The sequence below is a fragment of the Catharus ustulatus genome, chromosome 15 (genome assembly GCF_009819885.2).
Source record: "Catharus ustulatus isolate bCatUst1 chromosome 15, bCatUst1.pri.v2, whole genome shotgun sequence".
Lineage (NCBI taxonomy): Eukaryota > Metazoa > Chordata > Aves > Passeriformes > Turdidae > Catharus > Catharus ustulatus.
The window spans coordinates 14,299,344-14,320,142 of record NC_046235.1 but is presented as its reverse complement, the minus strand read 5'-3'; the positions used below and the strand labels follow the sequence as shown (position 1 = coordinate 14,320,142).

General features: G+C 44.7%; 1 protein-coding gene across 1 annotated transcript in view; it reads right to left on the bottom strand.

Annotated features, from left to right (window-relative positions):
* Positions 1–15,448, bottom strand: part of SGCD (sarcoglycan delta) — a 315,825-nt gene extending 300,377 nt beyond the window's left edge. Inside the window, exon 1 of the mRNA XM_033073245.1 lies at positions 15,398–15,448. The gene's annotated coding sequence lies outside the window, so the exon portion shown is untranslated. The remainder of the gene's footprint in view (positions 1–15,397) is intronic.
* Between the last annotated feature and the right edge of the window lie 5,351 nt (positions 15,449–20,799).

Sequence of the window (20,799 nt, the reverse complement as noted above, 5' to 3'; positions counted from 1 at the left end):
ACCTAATTACAGCTAGGTAATTCCAGCACATGGAAAGTACATCTCCTGTGACAGGGCTCCCTCATCTAGTACAGTTCCAGTGTTCTGAAAAATCAAAGCCAGACCTACCAAGGCTCAAAATGGAAATAGGATGCAATTTTTCAATAAAGAGGAAAGTGCTTCCATTCTCAGTTTCCTTAGGTATTTTTCCATCACTTGAATCCACTATCCATATCCATTATCACTTCCTAGATAACTTTCAAAAAGAAAAATTTAAAAACAAGAGACAGGAATCAGGAAACAGAAAAAGGCAAGCAGAGAGGAGAGGTGGAGAATCAATTCAATCAGGCAGCTAATTTAAACATTAAGTCAAGAAACTCAATTCCTCACATAGTCAAGAGGAGAGAATCAGGCTCTAAATTCAGAGCTTTGAATCACCCTGTAGCAGCTCTGGTGACTGTATATGGCCTTGAGGCTCCCAAATTAGATATCTGAACTTGGATGTGTCCACAGCTATTGGCCATGCTGCTTTCAGTAAATGCTAGAGGGATTTGGACACCTAATACTGCTTTTAATTCTTGCTTAATTGTAGTGACAACAGTCTCAAGCGTTTTGTCTGATTTTTGGAGAGGGCAATGCTGTTACAAAAGTACAAGACGCCCTGAACCATCCACAGTCATAAATTACACATTTACTACCTGCAGCACACTATATTCATATACTTCATCTTTCAGCCTCTAAAAATAATACAGAAAAAGACACATATTTGCCATAAACATGAATAAAGCAAACTTCATGCTGACAGGATGCATGCAAACAACATCAGAGAATTTGTTTTAAGGAGAACATCGATGCAAATCACATTGTAAAAAACAGTCATCAATCAGATTTGGTAATTCCTTGGCATGTCTGTCCTTTGCAAAAATTCTTATATTACTGTACAATTAAAAAGAAAGCAAATACCAAATTGTCATCTCTCCCCAACTAACAAACACTCTCAGTCCATGAGAAACAGTATTAAAGTTCTGAACTGGCACACAACTCTCCCTGGACTTTTATCTGGTGCAGTATATTGTCACAAAGCAGAAAATGCAGGTTGGGCTCACATTATCTGTAATGAGACAGACACTCCTTCATTTTAACAAGGTACCACTGCCAATATCAGCCCTGCTGTGTAAAAAACCTGAGGCAACGATTTTTTATTTATACCAGAGCAATGAAACCCAGCGAGATCAGATGTGATCGAAGGCACCTTCCAGTACCTGGCACACAGTGAATATTCACACAGCACCTTTAAAAAGCAGCTTACCTCATGCCAAGGCAGCTGCCAGGGCACTGCCCAGCCTAGAACAAGAAACTGCTCACACCCATGTGCCCATCAGCCCTGCACACTTCAAAGTGGGAAATCAAGGCACTGCAGTGATGAAAATCAGTTCAGTGGTTCCTCCCCGATGAAGCATTTAATTTTTCCATAAGACATTACAAATCTGAGGAAGGAAAACTGGAGGGTTTCTTCACACACAGGTGCTGATGCTCCAGGGACCTGTCACCCTTCCAAGTCACTGCAGCACCAGCAAGGCTGGAGCACCATGACGTGTCTGCACAGTAACCCTGCTCACCCAAAGTGGGCTCCCTCAATCCCCATGAATGGAGCAGCAGGAATTTCCTCTCTGCTCCCACGCAGCTCTAGACCTTCTCAGAGGCAGATGAGCTGCCTTCTCTTGTTTCTCTGAAAGGTGCTTCTAACTCACCTCACTGAAGAATGAGTCACACTCTGGGCCTAATTTCCACTCTCTGTACAGAGGGACAATTGCACCAGTGGTCGCAGGTATGGGGGATCATGAAGGGACGAGAAGTGAGTTCTGAAATTAAATGGAGCAGATCAACACTGGCTGGCTGGAGGCATGAACAGTGCACTGACAGTTGCAGGTTCATCTGTATCTTGAGCTCAGCTGAGTTTCTTGTAATCTACAATTGCCTCTCAAACTTTCTTTCCACCTCTCTGTCTTTGGGAGTCCTCTTGAAACAAACCCATGACTCCCTCTAAGGTGCTGAGGGAAAACAGAAGTGCAAAGACAATTTTATTCAAGAAACATCATAGGAGCAGTGTGTGGAGGAAAGAAGAAATTATCTTTCCTTGGCACCAGATTAAAGCCTTTGTGAAAGGAAAGATGCCCTATGGAGCAGCCATTTATTTGGAATAAACCTAGGCTTGAATTTCAGGTACTGCAAGACATGAGGAGCAATGTCACAGGGCTGCCTGAGCTGCACCAGCAGTGGCACAGCAAGGAGTGGCCAGAGCCACCCTCCCCATTTGGGGACATAGCACAAGGGCAGAAGGCAGACAGTCTGCACTTGTAAACTACTCCTGCCACCAAGAGCAATTCAAAGAGCGTGCAGAGCTACTGTCACACCCAGGGCTCTGCTTTCTTGGGACCAAATGACTGGAACTGTGCTGGAGTCAGTGAGACAAGGGCCTGCCTGAATTGATTAAAGCCCTTGAATAGGTTGAACATGTTAAGCCACCCACACATAGAATGGGAGTTTAGGTTAAAGAATAAGTTTAAGTTTAGATGTAAGTCTGAGTTTTAGGATAAATAAGTAAGTAAGCAAGTTTCAGTGAGAGCTGTAGTGTTTTTAGTAAGTAAAAGGTGAAGATACCAGAATAGAAAAACAAGTTCTAGTGAAGGTTATGAAACACACTGATGTTTTCAGTAGAGGCTCCAGAAGCTCCTTAGACAAAATAGAATTTCAGTGAGAATATTGCTTACATTTTTCAGCTAGAACAAGCTAGATTGTATACGTAGTTTATATATATCCTAGCGTGTTAAGAAATTAGGATTTTCATAGGTTGAGAGAAAGTGGTCTGGATTTATGTGTTAGCTTGTTAGAAAAATCCTATATAAGATTATGTATTGGGGAGAGTTCGTGCCTTCTGCTTTTGCCATTGTTTTTTTACTTTTGCCACTGCTTTTTGCCATCACTTTACTGTGCCTGCAGCGTCTCCAACACCCAAGAAGAAGATTGGAGCTCCAGCAGCAACACCAGCCCTCTGAGGGACCCCTGGGGACAGCTCCTGCCTTTGTTCAGGACTTTATGCTAAAACTCAGCATGAACTTTAATGTCTATGACTGTGCTTTGAAGACTGATGCACTTTTACAATAAATAACACTTTTAGCAACTACTAGCTGCTTTAATCATTTAGAGATAACCTGGTACAAAGGGCACGTCAAGAGCACCAGGGGCGATAACTCCATAGAACTGTGGAAATTTTATTCCTTTCAGGTGCCACAATCCTAAAATGGCTCAAGACTGAGAGCACAACTGCTTCATAAATGACAAAAGCTTTTTCACTTATAACTGCAAGTGAAGCACAGCAAATCCCAGCTAGAATGGAAGGGAGAATAACAAAATTAAGTGGAAACATCGTTTAATTTTATGTCCAGGTCCTCCACTGACTGGCTGTTTCAATTTTATCACAAGATTTTGAGGTTATTACAGCAGCCTTACAATCTGCTCACTCATGAAACAGGTAGCCCTGGTTTCATCATTAAGAGGACAGTACATTCATCTACAACAAATGACCCTTTTAAGTACAAGGTCACCATAGTGGACCAGAGAGAAAATTCTTGACAAGACAAAATTTGGAGACCATGCTGATCTGTAACTCATGAACAAGACTCTCCCTAACCTTTGCTGAACAAGATGACAATTTAGTGAGTAAATGCTTTCTGCTGTCACAGTGGAAGGACTGACAGCTCCCTTACCCCTGGCACATAAGCACCACAACCTGGTGCTTCAGGAGAGACCAACAGTGCAAAACAAAAAAACTGGAATGCCAGCCAGCCCTTCTTGAGGTGGGTATTTACAAGGGCTGTAGCTTTCTCCTACAGCTTTCCATTATAAGACTTCATATATATATTTCAGATTCTCCTGCTGAGAATATAGATAAGCTTCTAACATTAAATTTTCTATAAAACAGAGTTGCAATACAAGGCCAGTGACAAATGCTGGCGTCAGAAGCCTGCAGTAATAGCATTCTGTTTAGGGTTTTGTAGAGCAATGAACAAAGAGAGTAAAACAAAAGTATCTTCCCAACTTGCAAATTTATTTCTGGAACCTTTAAAAGTTCCTTTTGCAGGCACACAGACAGCTCTATGTCTTGATAATTGTATATACCATACAAGAAAAGCTTAAAACTGTAATACAACATTTGGTTTCAGTCAACATTAGTTCTAGTGTTTGACTTATTCATTGCAATAAATAGATTCAACTTATTACCATTGATAAAGTCGATCTTGTAAACCCCAGGGCGCTGCTTTGAAAATGTTCATGGTGAAATCTGGCAGAGTCATGCAGTGTAATGTGATAACACTGTGCTGATGTGGCAGAGATGCCCATGCCTCATTTGCACGATTTCTGATTCTGACCCCACAACTCTGAACAAAGCTGTAACCTTACAGTTCAGAGTGGGACAAAACCTCCCAAAAAAACACAATACCCATGAAAAATCACTCAAAAACCATACTCCACTTCTTTCATTGTCTTCCCACAGCTGAACATTTCATTAAAAAGCCCAATGTTCAAAGATACAGACCACTGAGTTTAAGAAGAGTTGATAGAAAACATAATAAAGAATTGAACAAGTGGGTGCATTATACACCTGGAAAGAGTCAGGAATTTTGCAGAGATCTGTTGGAATTCCCAGAAGGAGTTAACAAGCAGTGAATGAGGGGCCATGGTCTGCAGGGACATGCAGGTGGCTGATGCAGGACATGAGGCTTTCCCCAAACCCTTCAGCAAAGAGTCTCAAGGAATCTTAAGAAGAGCCTTAAAAACGTAGGCTATGGTGGGATAGAAAACAAGAGTATCTTATGGATCATCAACTGACAAAAAAAAAAAAAAAAAAAAAAAGGTAATAAAGGAAATAATAAATAATTTCTCACAATAATGAGACAGTTAAAACATCACCTCAGCATCTGTGCTAAGAACTGTACTGGTCCAAATACCTGTTACTGGTCTGAGAAGGGGGCAGGGAGGCAATGAAATGCCAAACTATGCTGACAAGGCAGAACAATTAGGGGTAGGCAAAATTATAACTGACGTGAAGTGAAAGCTGCAGAAGAGTCTCAAGACACTGTGACTGGACAGCAAAATGACAGCATAAATTAAATGTTAATAAATGCAAAATATTGCACTGAAATAAAGGAGTATTACTGTCCACATAGACTGACAGGCTCTGAATTAGCTGTTCTAATGCAGGAAAGAGATGTAGTCACCACAGACAGCTTTCTGGAAACATCAGCTCAGCAGCAGCCCAAAACTAATAAGCAAATAATTTCGGGACTTCTAGGGAAAGGTATCAAGGCTGAAATACAAAATACCATGTCAGAAACTCACGATTTAGCTGCATTTTAAAAATGCATCTATTTCTGCTTATCCCATCTTTAAAAGAAAACATATGAAGACACGCTGATGCGATGGATCAGAAGACTAAATTATTTCTGAACAGTGAAAAGCTTCACTTTGCTCAGAATGCTCAGAAGCAGGAGTACTCTGGGACTCTCCAGCTTGAAGAAGAGCCAACCCACCCCTGTGGATCCATGCCACACACAGGATGCTGGGCTACATGAGCCTTTTGTCTGACCACCTGCATTGTTCTTATTTTCCTGTGAGGTAGAACACACAGAAAGGACAATTTCTAATTCCTAGTGAAGTGGCAGTAGGATAAGCCAGAGCATGTTTAGATAAATTGTATTAGCTGGGCTGCAATCTGCAAGAGCCTTCTCTCATTTCCCTCTGCCCTGGAAGCAAAGTTATTTAATAAGACATTGACCATTCCGCTCACAATGTGCTATAAAATTTTACCTTTGGTCTTATTAGGGTAACAAATGGGAAATATCATACAATGCTTGAAATTATGGAGTAGATTAGACTCAAATTGCTTCATCAGTTAGGGAAGAAAAAACACCCTCCAGAGCCATCTCCTATCCCAAAAAGGACAGGCTCAAGCTAGCTGAACACTGTATTTTCTATGTCCATATGAGAAGCTGCACATTCTGGCTTTTTCCTTCACAATCTGAGGGAAAGAACAACTTTTATGTATAAAGAGTATACATAGGGAGTACTAAACACAGCACTGAACATCTACAATACCAGATAATAGGCTCAGGTTGGGTTGGAGCACCCTAGGTCCATCAGACAATTAATGCTGTTGTAACCCAAAGATTCAGGTCCAAACTAGATAAAAACCCAAGCTCAAGTAGATCAGAAGTTTTCCACAATTAAAGGAAAATAGAAGGGCCAAAGAAGAAGCATTTTGAACCCTGTAAGAGCACCTTTGCTTAGCACAAGAAGCATGTGAAGACCAAGGGGTTTTGTGCCATTAATGATAAAACAGCTTTTTCCCAAAATCAAATCTTTTCCTGGAGAAACAATAGGCAAGGATGGAGCCAGTCACATGAGGCAGCTGCTGTTACATCAGCAACACATTCATATCTTGAGCCTGTCCCTAAAAGCACAATTTTCACCCCCAGCCTAGTTTTTCACACCATGTTCATGAGTAACCAACCAATTGCCCAGGATGCAAAATTGGCAGAAATCATTTTTTACTCAGCTCTTGAGTCTCCCAATGGCTTCTTCTTCTGTATGAACCAAAAATACAATAGAAAAACAAAAATCCTGGGTTGCTGAAATTCTGATGCTGAGAAAATTCCTACATAGAAACTATTAATTCACAAAATTGTGTAAGAAACACTTCTATTGTTTACAAAGCTTCCATGCTTTGTATTATTTTTCAAAAGATTCAACTATTTCCACAAACACCAGTTCAGCCTCACAGACATTATCCCCCTTCAACCTTTCAAGTGAAGGCAGTTCATAACAGCGCTGTTGAAAATAAGAACACTGGAGAAGTTTAAGTGCACCATTTTTCAATATCTGACTCAACTATAATAACTATAATATCCTCCATGTCGGTAATAAGACGACTGTTAAACATGATACTTAAAATCATTCACCTCTGACTTCCCAAAGCTCTTTCAGGAAATACCTGTTTCCAGAAAACTTCATTACTGTAACACTCAGGAATCAATGTCTAGGTGCTTTTTCCCCAAACCAATAAAATCCCCACCTTTAAGATTATTTTCAAAGAGTGAAATTAAACATGCAATGGGGTATAACATCAGCCTGCATAAAGGCCACATCTGTCAGATCTTCCAGCCTAGGTAGAGGAATTTAGAAGTACCTGTTGCTCAGCAGGTAGAAATCCACTGATGAAGTCAGACAGAAAGAAGGGGAACAAAGAAAACAGGGGGGAAAAAAAGAAAAATATCTAACAGATTTCATTTTCAGCCAATTCAACCAACACTTCAAATCTTTTATTCACACCTTCAAAAGCCATCATCTGTAGGTAATTAATTACTGCATGCCTGACTTCACTCTGTGTTTTCACTGACACCAGTGGCAATAGGACTGGCCTATTCCCTATTAGCTAACTCAAACCAGCAACTTCCTCTTGAATAGCTCATTCAGATCTGATACCTCCTTTCAAGTATCAATTTCTGGCAGAGCATAAAATAACCAACCTATCAAAGCACTGCAGTTTCATCATTACCCCCCAAAATGAATCATGTTTCAGTACATGCAAGGCAAGCCTTTTGAGCACACTGGTAAGCAGGAACAGATAAAAGTGCATTTCCTAGCGCCCACACTGAAACAGAAATACAGCTAATGATTTCATGCAAACCCCTAGTGCAAGCTCTGTGAAAAAACTGCAGAATAATTCAGCTCTTCAGGAGCAATGTATAAGCAGAAAACTGAGCTGTACCCTGTGAGGGCTATGATTCTTCTGTGGTCTCACTGAAAAACAAAGCAAGCAGGTTAGAGTAAAGTAAATTGTTGCTTAAAGTTTATTTTAGTTTCACTTTTTCAGGAAGTCATCTACACTAAAAAGTAAAACTTTAAAGTTACAGTATCTGTGAGTTTGAAAAGGTAAAACTGTTAAAATTCAGGGTTACTGTTTCACCTGGGCATGACAGTAACAACAGTGAATTGTATCCTTCAGACAGAATAGTTACATCCCATTTACAACCATAAAATAAGTTACAAAAGGAGCAAGGCTGCCCATGCTGACACCCAAAAAAGTTTATACTTTCTACATAAACCATTTTGTACTTCAAATATAAACAGAGACACTGGCAGGTTATTTTGTAACCCCAAGGCATGGCTATGGATTCTGTACCTGAACGATTCTCCCTTCAGCTGAAGCTTCACTGCCCAGCTCCACTATCAGATGTCACACTTGCAAAAGCCTAAAAGTCAGAATAAAAACCTGGGGCGTTGCTGCCAAGCACGGTCTTGAAAGACGTCAAAAAGTTACTGGTGCAAGACAAACTGCACAAAATTCTTCCAGAGGAAGCCAGGCCAGCAGCAGCCCAAGAGCTCAGAGAGGCTCCCAGTTAATTAGCTGTTTGCTATGTAGAAGAGAGGCTGTAGGAAATGCCCAGTGCTGCATCCTCATTTGTGCTTCTCTCTGATCCCTACAGCAGAAACTCAGTCCTGAGTGCAGCAGAGCTCATTATCCAGCAGAGACAAACTCTCCTGAGGAGAGAGGTGTTTCTTGGGCTGTTAAACAGCATCAGCTCCGTATGGCCACCTCTCTGCCTGCCCTGAGCAGAGCACAAGAAGCCCATGCAGGTAGGGACAGCTTGGCTGCAATCAGGATGGAGCCTGGTCTCTAACAGGGATGGAACCCTGTTCAGACCCTTCTTCACCCAGAGCTGGCCTTGGTTTGATTTCCAGTGCAGAGGACGGGAAAACCTGCATCAACTGGTCCTGCCTGGATGACCAGCATCTCTCAACAACTCTCCTTTTGCTTTCCTAACAGCACATTCCACATTTGCCTGTTAGGCACATTTCCCTGTCTAAAAGAGAGATAAGACCCTTATCCTCACCCTCTGTGGACTCCTGGCTCATGCTTTAAGAGAACACCTTTATTTAGAAAGTGCCCAGTGCAGTCAGGTCATGCCCTTTGTTTGTGCAGGGGGAGGTTTGGAGCCTGCTCCACTTCAGCTGCCTCTGCCAGGGCCAACCTCTCAGTAAATGGCCCCTCATTAATTTTGGCACTGTAGGAGCACTAACACCCTGCTCTGAAGAGCACAGCCCCAAAGCTGACCACATCACCCTTGGCAGGGAATGAGCCAGGTATCCACAGCACTGATTTGTTCAATCAAATTGCAGGGACCTCCCACTGGTTTTTTTTCCCCTTTCATGCTTAGCATCCTGCTTTTATCTGGCAGCATTTTAACAGCTGTTTTCTTATCACATTAAACCGACATCTCTGACAAAAAGCCAATGTCCAATTCTCCTGGATTTCCTCACAGTATGCTACAGGGGAGCAAATCTCTACTGAGCAAAGCTGCCTGTTGGCCTGAGCACAGGTTTTGTTCTTTAAACAAATATGTTTCCCATCCTCACAAACCCCCCAAACAAACAAACCCAGGCTAAAAAAACTCCACAACTTTGTCACAATCTCACAATCTTCTGTTCAAATTTCATCCCCCCCTAAAATAGCAGGCCAGGCCTCCAGCCAGTGGCAGCACTGGCACAGTGCCTAGGAAAGTAATGGAGCTGCACTGATTTACAACAGTTAAAAATCTGACCTGGAGATGAGTCATGGGCTTTACTTGCTGCTTGAATTGCAACTAATTCAAAGGGTTTGGGTTTGTTTTGTTTATCTCTGGATGTGCTGTAAAGCTTCAGTCACTAAAGGTCAATTCCAACATTTCTTCATACGTGTTTAGGAAAGCTCCTGAATATTTAGGAAATGCTTGGATGTATGAGATTTTTCAAGCATGCTGCTTCTTGGATTTGGACTCATCTTTTCTATCACAGTCACACACTCTGCCATCTGAAATAGTCCATTAACCTACACATTGAGGCAGCTACTTTTGATCAAGGGATGAAAAATCACAGTTTAGCTCTGAGCCTCAAAACAAGAAGAGACGAGGAGAAAAACAAACCATCAAGCAGAGAGGGAGGCTTTGGGACTCTTCTTCGTGTCTGTCAGAGAAATGTGGCTCTGGCTGTTTCTGGGTGCCTTCAGCATTATGGTCTCTTCTCCCTCTGCTGAGCAATCCAAGCACTACAGAGAGTGACAGAGCTGCCTGCAGCAAGTGCTTCTTCAGTCGTATCAGGATTACACAGGAACAAACTTTATTTCTCAGGCTAACAGCAGAAAAAAGTAAGAAACAGGCAGAGGGGCTCAGCCTCCTGCTCCCTCCTTACCCACAGAGATGTGAACTGAGCTGGGCTGGAGCTGCTGACACCAGGGCTCAACTCCTGGCTGGTGAAAGCACTGCTGACGTGGGGAAACCAGAACCTGGCTGGTGACCGAGCAGGGACACCCCTGGAGAAGGCAGGAAGCTTTTGAATTAATCATTTCCCTTTGCCCTGCCGCATTGCCAAAGAAGAAATGAGACTGACTATTCACATGGCTCCCATGCAAGGAACAGGTGAAGCCACTACAGCAGCATTTCATCTGCTGGGGCCATCACAGCAAATCTTGGCTCATCCCAACAGTGGGCAACACATCCCTGGATGTGGTCCCAGCACTGCTCTCCTGCATTCTTGGTAATTCTCCAGCACCCAGCCCAACAAACCCTACGGGACCCAGAGGGGAAACAGCAGGTGTATTACCATAACCCAACACTATCAAGCTTACCACTTTGCAATGCATTAGATTCAGAGAGCTTTCTGTGCAGCACTACAATCTTAAAAGCATCATTACTTCAAAAAATAAAAATAACAGGGCTCAAATATCCATATCAGATTCTAGGGTTAAACTTAGTGGCAATGCTGAGATTTTACAAAGTTTTCACCACTATCCTTCCTTGCTAAGCAGAAAAACAGACGACCACCCTAGGGCTCCATCTTTAGTGAAAAATAAAATCCCCTATTTCTCAAAGACAAAAAAAGAAAAACAACCCAATACCAAATCCCTTTTCACTAGCTCTATCCAAATTCAACAGAACAGCAGCTGAAAATATGTCAGAAATCAAGGTGCAAGTGAAGAAAAGAAAAAAGGAAAGGCTTAACACCAGAATGGCAAGATTTCAAGCGTGACCCATTGCCTGGTAATGTCAATGGGATCCTTTTGAACCGTTTCCAAACAAGTCAGATACAGCTCACCTGACGTGACTTGGTACTGAGAGCAGCTGATGGGGGTAGAGAGGAAGAAGGCAAAGAATTCACAGGGAAAACACACAGATATAGGAGTCATACCAGCCCTTGATCAGTGGGTGGGGGAAAAGTACATTTTTGCTTCCTTTAATCATTTCCCCCCAAAAGGAAAAAAAATAGCAGCCTTCCCATAGGATCCATCTTACACCCAGGCAGGGGGGAAGGTAAAGAGTAGCTAAAACCTAAAATTTTTCAAGGTTATCTCAGCAGACATGACAAAGTCCTTTATGGTGTTTAGTAACCTACTGCCCCCCAAAAAGTTAATATGTTTTCAGACTATTCCAGGCATCTTCAGCAGAAATCTGTTATTAAAATCAATGAGAGGCAAGCTGTTAGCTGTAGGTTGTGCTGGAAAAGCTGCAGATGAAATGCAGAAAGCTCCTATGCTTTCACTCCGCATCCAACAATACAAACATTTTCAGTTACCTCATAAATCAAAGTTTGTCATTAAGCTACACCTAAAGTGCTATTTTGTCCAGGCCTCTAGAAAAGCATCGAGGTAGCTGTTAATTATTTTTTTTTACAATCACTCAGGAAACATTTCACATGTGAAGGAACTATGAGCTGGTGCAAATCCTCTGTGACTGCTGTGGGGCCAAAAGGATCGAGACATCTGGTGGTGGCCAGAGACAAATGGGCTCAGAGAGTGACAGTGTGTGTGAACCCTTGCACTGAGACACTTTCCACTCCAAGCACACCTAAGGGACTTGATGTAAACTGGTAACAGAGCCTGGAATTCACACAAATGAAATAAAAGCAGGAGCAGACAATGAAGAAAGTTAATTTTTCACCCAGAGAACTGCAGTGTTAGAAGATTGCCCTGGAGGATTTAATCAATGAAAGTGAATCTTGTCTATTTTTCTCCAGTATTCCCAAAATAAGTCAATAAGATGCCAGCACTCCCTCAGTATAGAGAGACTGTTTTCCAGTAAGCTTGACCTAAAGTCTTTATCAAAAGAACTGAAGAAATGCATTATGATTTCAGAGAAAAATACTAAGCAAGGAAACAGAAACAGCAGGTTAACCTTACAAGGCACAATAGATTTTCAGAAAAACTTTTTTACTTCTTTTATTCATAAGGATGATTAGAAGCAAATAAAAACTACTCTAAACCAGATATTACTGGTGCACCAAAATACCTGCAGCTACCCTGGCCTTTAAGAACAGCAAAACATCTGAAAAATGCACACCATTCTCAGGCACTATCTAAAGGCATTTCCAGCTCCAGAACCTCCCCTCCTGTGAGGAAAACACACATACTTGTTCATCTGCTTCATCACAAAACCTCCCCATGCATTCAAATAAATCCTAATAGCCCATCACCCAAAGGATCTGAGCAGGAGTGCTGGGTCCATACACATCACCCAAAATAAACAGCAGCAGACCACATTACATAACACACTTCTACATAATTATAAACACCTGAATAAATGCCTCTGCCTGTCTGAAGGGCTGCACACCAGCTCTCTCTCTTGGCCAAATGACCTGTAGGCAGGAAGCTTTCTCAAGTACTAAATCAATTCACAATTCCAACTTCAGCTGGAGCTTGGATAATCTGTATCTCTGAGCATTAAAAAGAAAAAAACAAAAAACAAAAAAAACAAAAAACAAAACAGAACAAAAAAACCACCTCCATAATTTCCCCTTTGTAATACTCAGTTTACATGCACAAACCAGAAGAGCTGTCACTTCAGTTTTAAAAGCTTTAAGCAAAATTAGCTGTTCTAAGCTACCTGCAAAGCAAAGAAGTGCAACTGAAAATCATCAGGGGCGTACTGTCCATGACTCTTCAAAGTGTTGGAAGTTTCCAGAAGGCACAATAAGGACACAGTCAACATCCTCAGTACATCCCAACATAAGAATTCCAAGGACTTAAAGGAGCAAAGACAAAGGTAATTTTTCTGTGGCAAGAAAATTATTGCAACAGTTGTACCCAGGCTAATCAAAGGGTTTGGAAGCAAGGCTCACCCTCTGTATTGCTGAGAGGTGATGCTCTGAAAACAGCTTTTACTACAAGGAATCTTGTCAGCCTTGTTTCAAAATAATGACCCTTATTTTCCCACTTATCAGTATAATTTCTTCCTCAAACTGGCATCCAAAAATACAGCTCTTCCTTGATGGAGGAACAAAACAAAAACACAGCTTGAAATACAGGAGTGGATTCCCAACAGATATGCATCAACATGAGGAGTCAATAAAATTATGTTAATTTATGCCAAATGAAACCTAACCAAGATTTCTCTCCTTCGAGACGAGGCTGGGACGATTCCGGTCATTTACAGCAGATGCTAATCCTCATCACACAGGGCACGAGAGCTCGTTCCCATGCCCATGGAATGTCACCCAGCAAACACATCTGGTAGCAGGAGGAGCTCTCAGCTCAGCACACTGATGTAGCAACGTCACTGGCTGACCTATTCTGCCCAGCACACAATGGAGAGTTGTTCATTTTTCTTTTCAATGAAACGCTATGCAAGTGTTGATTTAATGGTTCATTCATCAACTCCTCTGAATATTAAGCAATTCATTTTGACTTAATTTGAACAACTCAATTTTACCCATCCTTCCTCCCCTTGAAAAATGTGAATTACTGCCCAGGGAGAAGCTGTTTTAAAAGTTGACTTAACAGGAGGCACTTAGCTCCATGGGTTTTATACCCTTTGACAGTCTGATACATATTTATTCCAGACTTTTTTTCTTTTCCTATTACATATTATGTCTGAAATTCACAAATGCTAAAGCAAAGACACTTCAACGAACATTCTTAATATTGCAGACCAAAAGGCATCTTCTACATTAGCTACTCCCTCAGAAGACCACCAGAAAACAAAGTGCATCGTCAACAACCGTGCGAAATTCCGCAACACCCGGGCAAAGGAGCCTCTCATTGAAAATCCCTTACTTTTCTTTCAAAGTTTGCATTACCGGATACATTTTCCCAACAAGAGCAGAACACCGATGCACGCAGGAATGCACTGAAGCTTCAGTCTCACCTGTAAGCAGCACCTCGCACCTCCGAGTCTGCATCCCGCAGGGCTCCAGCGGCCCCGCTCGGACCGCGGGTCCGGGACCCGCCCGGGGTGCGAGGAACCCTGCTGGGTACCAGAACAGCCCGGGGAGCAGGGAACCCTGCCGGGCACCAGAACAGCCCGGGGAGCAGGGAACCCTGCCGGGCACCAGAACAGCCCGGGGAGCAGGGAACCCTGCCGGGGTGCAGAACAGCCCGGGGAGCAGGGAACCCTGCCGGGTACCAGAACAGCCCGGGGAGCAAGGAACCCTGCCGGCATCAGAACAGCCCGGGGAGCAGGGAACCCTGCCGGCATCAGAACAGCCCGGGGAGCAGGGAACCCTGCCGAGGTGCAGAACAGCCCGGGGTGCAGGGAACCTTGCTGGGCATCAGAACTGCCCGGGCTGGACGGAACCCGGCCGGCATCACAATAGCCCGGGGTGCAGGGAACCCTGCCGGGCATCACAACACCCCGAGTTGGACGGAACCCCGTCGGCATCACAACACCCCGAGTTGGACAGAACCCTGCCGGCATCATAACAACCCGGGGTGCAGGAAATCCTGCCGGTACCAGAACAGCCGCGACCACCGCACCTGTTGGCCCCGCCACTTTCCCCCGATCCGTGCCCGCGTTCACCTGCTGCTCGCAGGTGCCGGAGCCCCTCGCTGCCGCCTCCCCCCGCGCTGTTAGCATTCACCCCGGCATCCCAGCCCGAGAGACACTTCCAGAGTCCCCTCCCCACGGAGCTCGCTCCCCTCAGACACTGAGCATCCCCCGCTAAGCTCGGCCGAGCCTTCCAGAGGGCCGGGTAGCATCGCCCGCTGCCGAGAGACACTTTTCCCTCCGGGAATGCCAACACGGAGCCACCGCGCTGCGAGGGAGGGAGCGATGCGAGGGAGCGATGTTCAGGAAGGATGAGAGGGAGCGATGTTCAGGAGGGATGTAAAGGAGCGATGTTCAGGAAGGATGCGAGGGAGCGATGTTTAGGAGGGATACGAGGGAGCGATGTTTGGGAGGGATGTGAGAGAGGGATGCGCGGGGGACACCGCGACCGCGACTCGCCGGGCAGCCCCCGAAGGGCCGCGTCCCCCCGCGATGGGCAGCGCCGGCCGGAGCCCGAAACTCCGCCAAGTGGGAGCGCGGGGCCGGCCCGTGGCGGCGGCACTCACCGGGGCGGGGGCGGGCTCGGCCCCTCAGGAGATCATGCCGGCGGAGCGCGGGGCCGGCGGCGGAGCGGCTGCTCCGGCAGCGGGGGCGCGGCGCTGCTCGAGCCGCGGCGCAGCAGCCGCGCCGCCCCCGACACGCGGCCGCGGCCCCGGCCCGCGGGGGGGCGCGGAGAGGCGGGTCCGGCCCTGTGCCCGCCCCGGCCCGGCCCGGCCGCGCCTCCGCCCGCCGCGACAGCGACAGCGGCACCGGCAGCGACAGCGGCACCGACAGCGCACGGCCGGAGCGCCGCTGCCTCCTCGGGTGTCTCTTCTTTTTCTTCCTCCTTTCCCTCCCCTTTTATTCCTTTTTTCTTTCACCCCGCTTTTCTCCCCACCTGGCTCCAGCCTCCTTTCAGGTAGCTGTGGAAATGGATAGCATCTCTTGTGAGGCTCCTTATCTCCAGGCTTAACACCCCCAGCCCCTCCTAAGACTTGTGCTTCTCCAGCCTCACTGTCCTACCATGGACACTGCTTTCTTCGTTCCTCTTTTTTTTAATTGATTTTTCCTCCTTCTCCTTTTTTCCCCCCTGTTCTTCCCTTTCCTCTTTTCTCCCCTTCTTGCCATTCCCTCCCATTTTCCCATCACTGTTTTTCCTGCCCCCTCCCTTTTTCGACCACCTCCCTCATTTCTCCCCTCCCATTTCATATAACTGCAGAGTTGTTCAGTTCTGAAAGGACCTTTCCGATCAAGAGGATGAAATCCAGCTGCTACCCCAGCACTGCCAAGCCCTCTGCTAAGCCGTGTCCTGAAGTACCACATCTGCACATCCCTTAAATACCCCCAGGGATGCTGGCTTCACCACTTCCCTGGGCAATCTGTTCCAGTGCTCGACAATCCTTTCTATGAAGATTTTTTTTTTCTTACATGGTATCAAACCTGCCCTGTTACAAGTTGAGGCTGTTTGTTCTTACTGCTTACTCCTTGAGAGATGAGGCCAAAGCCCCACCTGACACCAGCCTCCCTTCAGGTACTTTTAGAAATGGATAGCATCTCTTGTGAGCCTCCTTTTCTCCAGGCTTAACACCCCCAGCTCCTCATAAGACTTATGCTCTAGACCCTTCACCAGCTTCACTGCCCTACTGTGGACAATGCTTTCTCTGTTCTTCCTCTATTTAATTGATTTTTTCCTCCTTCTGCTTTTTTTTTCCATCCCTCTCCCTACCAAAGCCTTTTAGCAGAGCAGACTGTGCACAGCAGCCAAGTGGCAGCAGGGGCTCTGCTACCCAGAGTGGTACAAAGGCTCCAGCAGCAGCACAGCTTCTTTTCCCTTCAACTTCCATGTGCTGAAGAGGCAATCAGTGGAAATGTTTTGGGTTTTTTCCTGCTCTAAAAAGTTGGCTGTTTTGCAATCATGTGGAAATGCTTTGATTCTAGCAGATGGCAATGAGCACTCTCCTTCCATGTTTTACTCTGGAGCTCAGTATCAAGGTAGAAACAGTTTGCAATAAGCTCAGTAGCTACTGGCTAGTGGTTAGGACAATTTAGACTTGTGTTCAAGGAGAACTTTCCATCACATGTCCACTTGCTGCTCTTCCCTTCCTTCTATGGGCCTGGCACTCTCCCTTCCCTTAAAATTCCAAGGAAGTGCCAGGTTTGATTCATCAAAGGTCTGTGAAATCATTTCCCAACTAAAGAACAGGGGCTACACCATAAAACCCTACACCAGAACCTCTACACGTGCACTCCTCTCTCCTGTTGTACAGTATATGCAAAACTTCTGTTGTACATAAAATGCAAAAAAAAAATCTTCATATTTAAAAAAAAAACAAACTGAAGAAATCTGACAAACCAAAAGAAAACAAGAGCATGTCAGCAAAACTAGCAAGTACCAAGCACTGTAAATTTGATCAAGTTTGTTTATCAAGAAACAAGTTTGACCTATGGGTCTTCATTTTCTTCTGTTATTCTCTTAATTTTAGTACTTCCCTTTTTTAGTACTTCATAACCGGTGCTGTCTTTTGCTCACACTGATTTGCAAGTGGATTCAGTTGGCCAGCAATGGCAGGGAATGCTAGTTCCATCTAGTTACCGGAAAAAGGCAATGAAAAAAATATGTTTCCCTAAGGCCTCAGCCCACAGTGATGAAAAATCCAGACCAACAAACATATTTTGTTAAAATCAGTCTTATGTGCCCTGTCTTTTCCCACAGAAAAATAAAAGTAGGAAAACAGTCCACTAGGCAAACTGAAATATAAATTATGGACCCTTCCCAGCTCTAGTAGTTTTATCCCAAATATAGCCCCAAGCTGGCAGTGACAGTGTGTACCCCAGAAGTGGGCAAGCCCTAATCACATTTCAGATGTGTCACACACAGCCGTAGCTAAGATTATTTAAAGTTGTGGGGTCAGTGACAGCAGCAGCTGCTGCTCCTGACCTCCAGGGAATCACAGTCCTGGGCTAGCACAAACTCCTGTCCCTCCATTCCTCACTGGGGCTTACTGGGATATGAGTGGTTCTTGGAGCTGCTGCAAAGGGTTCCCAGTGCTGAGCTGACCACTGGCAGGAGTGGGCTGCAGGGCCAGAGCGAAATGTAGCACAGGCAAAGATAAAATAACTGCTCCTCTTAGAGATTACTCTACTTATTTTCCCTGCCTTTAGAAAGAAACAGCTGCTACTCAGGTTTGCCAGCACCCAGAACTCAAAAACTGTGAGGGAGAGACTCAGAAATAGGATGATTGTCTGTAAAACAGACTGATGTTGAAGGGAAAAAAAAAAAAGCCTCTTTTCATTTGGCCTGTGATTGCTAAGTCTGCAGAGATCCTTTTTTTCAAGCTTTTTCCTTGGTCCTTGAGGAGCAGAGATCCACTCTTTCTTTTTTCTCCCTTTTTTAAATGAATGCTGGGATTCTAACATAATCAACTAATTCCAGGAGCTGAGGCTTCAAGATAAAAAGAAAAGTATACCATGTCACAAAGCTCACAATGCAATCTCATTGCATTGGCTTTGGCAGCGGTTCACTTGGCTCTGGAAATAATAAAGTGGGAGACTGAAATGACAAACAAACCGGAGATCCAAACCCAAGTACCACCAGGGAATGCTAAGCAGATGGCCAGCAAAAGACCAGCCCAAGGAATTGCTACAGCCTTTGCAGCAGGATTATTGACAGCATCCACCAGGGTGGCTCCTTCCTATGAGCTTGCCTGGCATCCTTTGCATCTTGATGTCCTTGTAAAGAATTAAGAGGAATAAACAAGCTAAGAAGACCTCTCAAATGTGTCATTTGAGCACCCTCTAATAGCAAATAGGGAGATCCAAGGGCATTGGAGAGCCCATGGAAGGGGCAAAACCAACACTACATTTCTGTGGCATTTTGGGCCTACTTTGCTTGAAATGTTCATTGAACTATCATCAAGATATCACTGGTGTGTGATTTCAGGAAAGATGATTCCAGAATGCTCCCATTGAAATGTCTGCTCTGTTTCAATATGCCATAATACTATTTTGTCAAGAGAATTTATTTAAAAGAAGTTGCAAAATGAAGTCTGTGCTAAAAAGCACAATGGAAAGGAGATTTTGGGATGGCCCATAAGTATGCAAGTGCGAGCGTATGAAATCTCATGTAGCAATTGATTTTCAGAAAAAGAAAAAGAAGCCCCAAATTATATTGTCTTCTGTCACATCCAGTTTGCTCAGCACAGAAAACCACATGGACATCAACTGTGGCCATTTGAACCAAGCAATGTGGTAAAACACCCTGCAGAGCTCCTGCCAGACTGATCCTTTCTGCTTATCCTCATCAATACATTGGTTTACTGGAAAAGGAAACAGTTATTGTGGAACAGGTTTCAGACTGCCAACCCTTGCAGATTCTCTGTGCTGCCAAGTAGGATTTGTTTTCAGTCTATGTCCATCCCCAGCTCTTAGCCAAGCTGACCTGTCCTCTTGTGCTTCTCAGCTGCTTTCTTCAATTTTCACTCTTCTTCCCAATCTAAAAATGCAATGTTTAACACTGACTAAACCCTATGTGCTCTCCTCACATGGATCAGGATTTTGAACTTTAGACTCAATAGGAAAAGTTTTTCAACAAGCACAGCAACCTGGACTACATCCTACCCACCATATTTGTGGGTGTTGCCCCATTACCTGGCAGTTTGAAATAAGCAGGATTTAATCATTTGGGGCTGGCAGTGAATGACAGCCTCTGGTGCAGGAATACAGCACTCCCACCCTGCTCTCCCAGCCCGTCTGCTCACAGGCTGGTGCACCACTGGAGCACAGCCAGACAGCCACAGAAATGCACTGAGTGAATAAGGTCTTCCTTCCCTATCAGCTAATAAAGATAATTACAAAGGCCAGCATATATTCATTTGGGTTCCGTCCTTTCCCCACTCAAATTAATGTTGGTTTTGCCACTGATGCTGATTTTAGGAGAAGCTGGCCCAACATCAGGGAACTAAAATTAGATTGTTTCTGCCATCTTCCCCATAGCAGCCAAGGGAACTGCTGGCCTAGCCAGGAATCAGCACTAACTCAAGGAGCAGGCAGGTACCCTGGGGATGACCCTGGTGGGCTCCAGTACCTGCTGCAGGAGCTCAGGCAGTGACACCCCACCATGTCCCAATGTCACCTCCACCCCACAACACCACAGCCAGGCCCCTGGCTGTGCTCAGCCCTCTGGAACTCCAAACCTAGCCTTAAATGAGGGCAGGGAAGGAGACACTCAGAGAAAATCCTTATCCCCTGTGGACTCAAAGCCCTTGGTGAGGATGCCACACGTGCTCACACCTGTGTGTGACACTCAGCGCTGTCCTCAGACACTCCCTGTGCAGGATTTTCATCCCCTCTCCACAACACCAAAGTTGCTTGTTTTCAATATTGGTGATGCCACTCGAAAAAATCAGGGGAAATCCATCACAGCCCTTGAGGTTATTCTGGTGTAACGAGCAGCCCTTGTACCTCATTTTTCAGCAGTGCGACTCGGCCCTTACAACTCCATTTCTGTGCTGCACTGAGGCTCAAAGCAAAGCCTGGGGGCCTTTTCTGCAGCCCAGCAGCTCAGGATGGCTATGCATAGGTGCAGATGTGGATATGTAAATATAACATACATAGTTATCCTCCATAGTTTTCCTCTGAAAAGCAGTGCTTTCCTTTTAGCTAGTTGTCTACCTACAATATGCCTGAGCATAGAGACACACAGACATTTATCAGCAAGGCTGAAAAAATGAAAAACCTCCTCAGCCACACTCCCACAGAGCACACACAGCACCCTGATTTCCACACACCTTGGAAACACAAACAGTTCCTCTCTTCTCGAATTCTGCCGCTACAATAACTTTGCAGACAACTTTGCTTACTGGACTTGTTTCATGGTGGGAGTAACTACCAGCAATAGCTCTCCTGCTCCTCAGAGCAGTCACATGCTGGG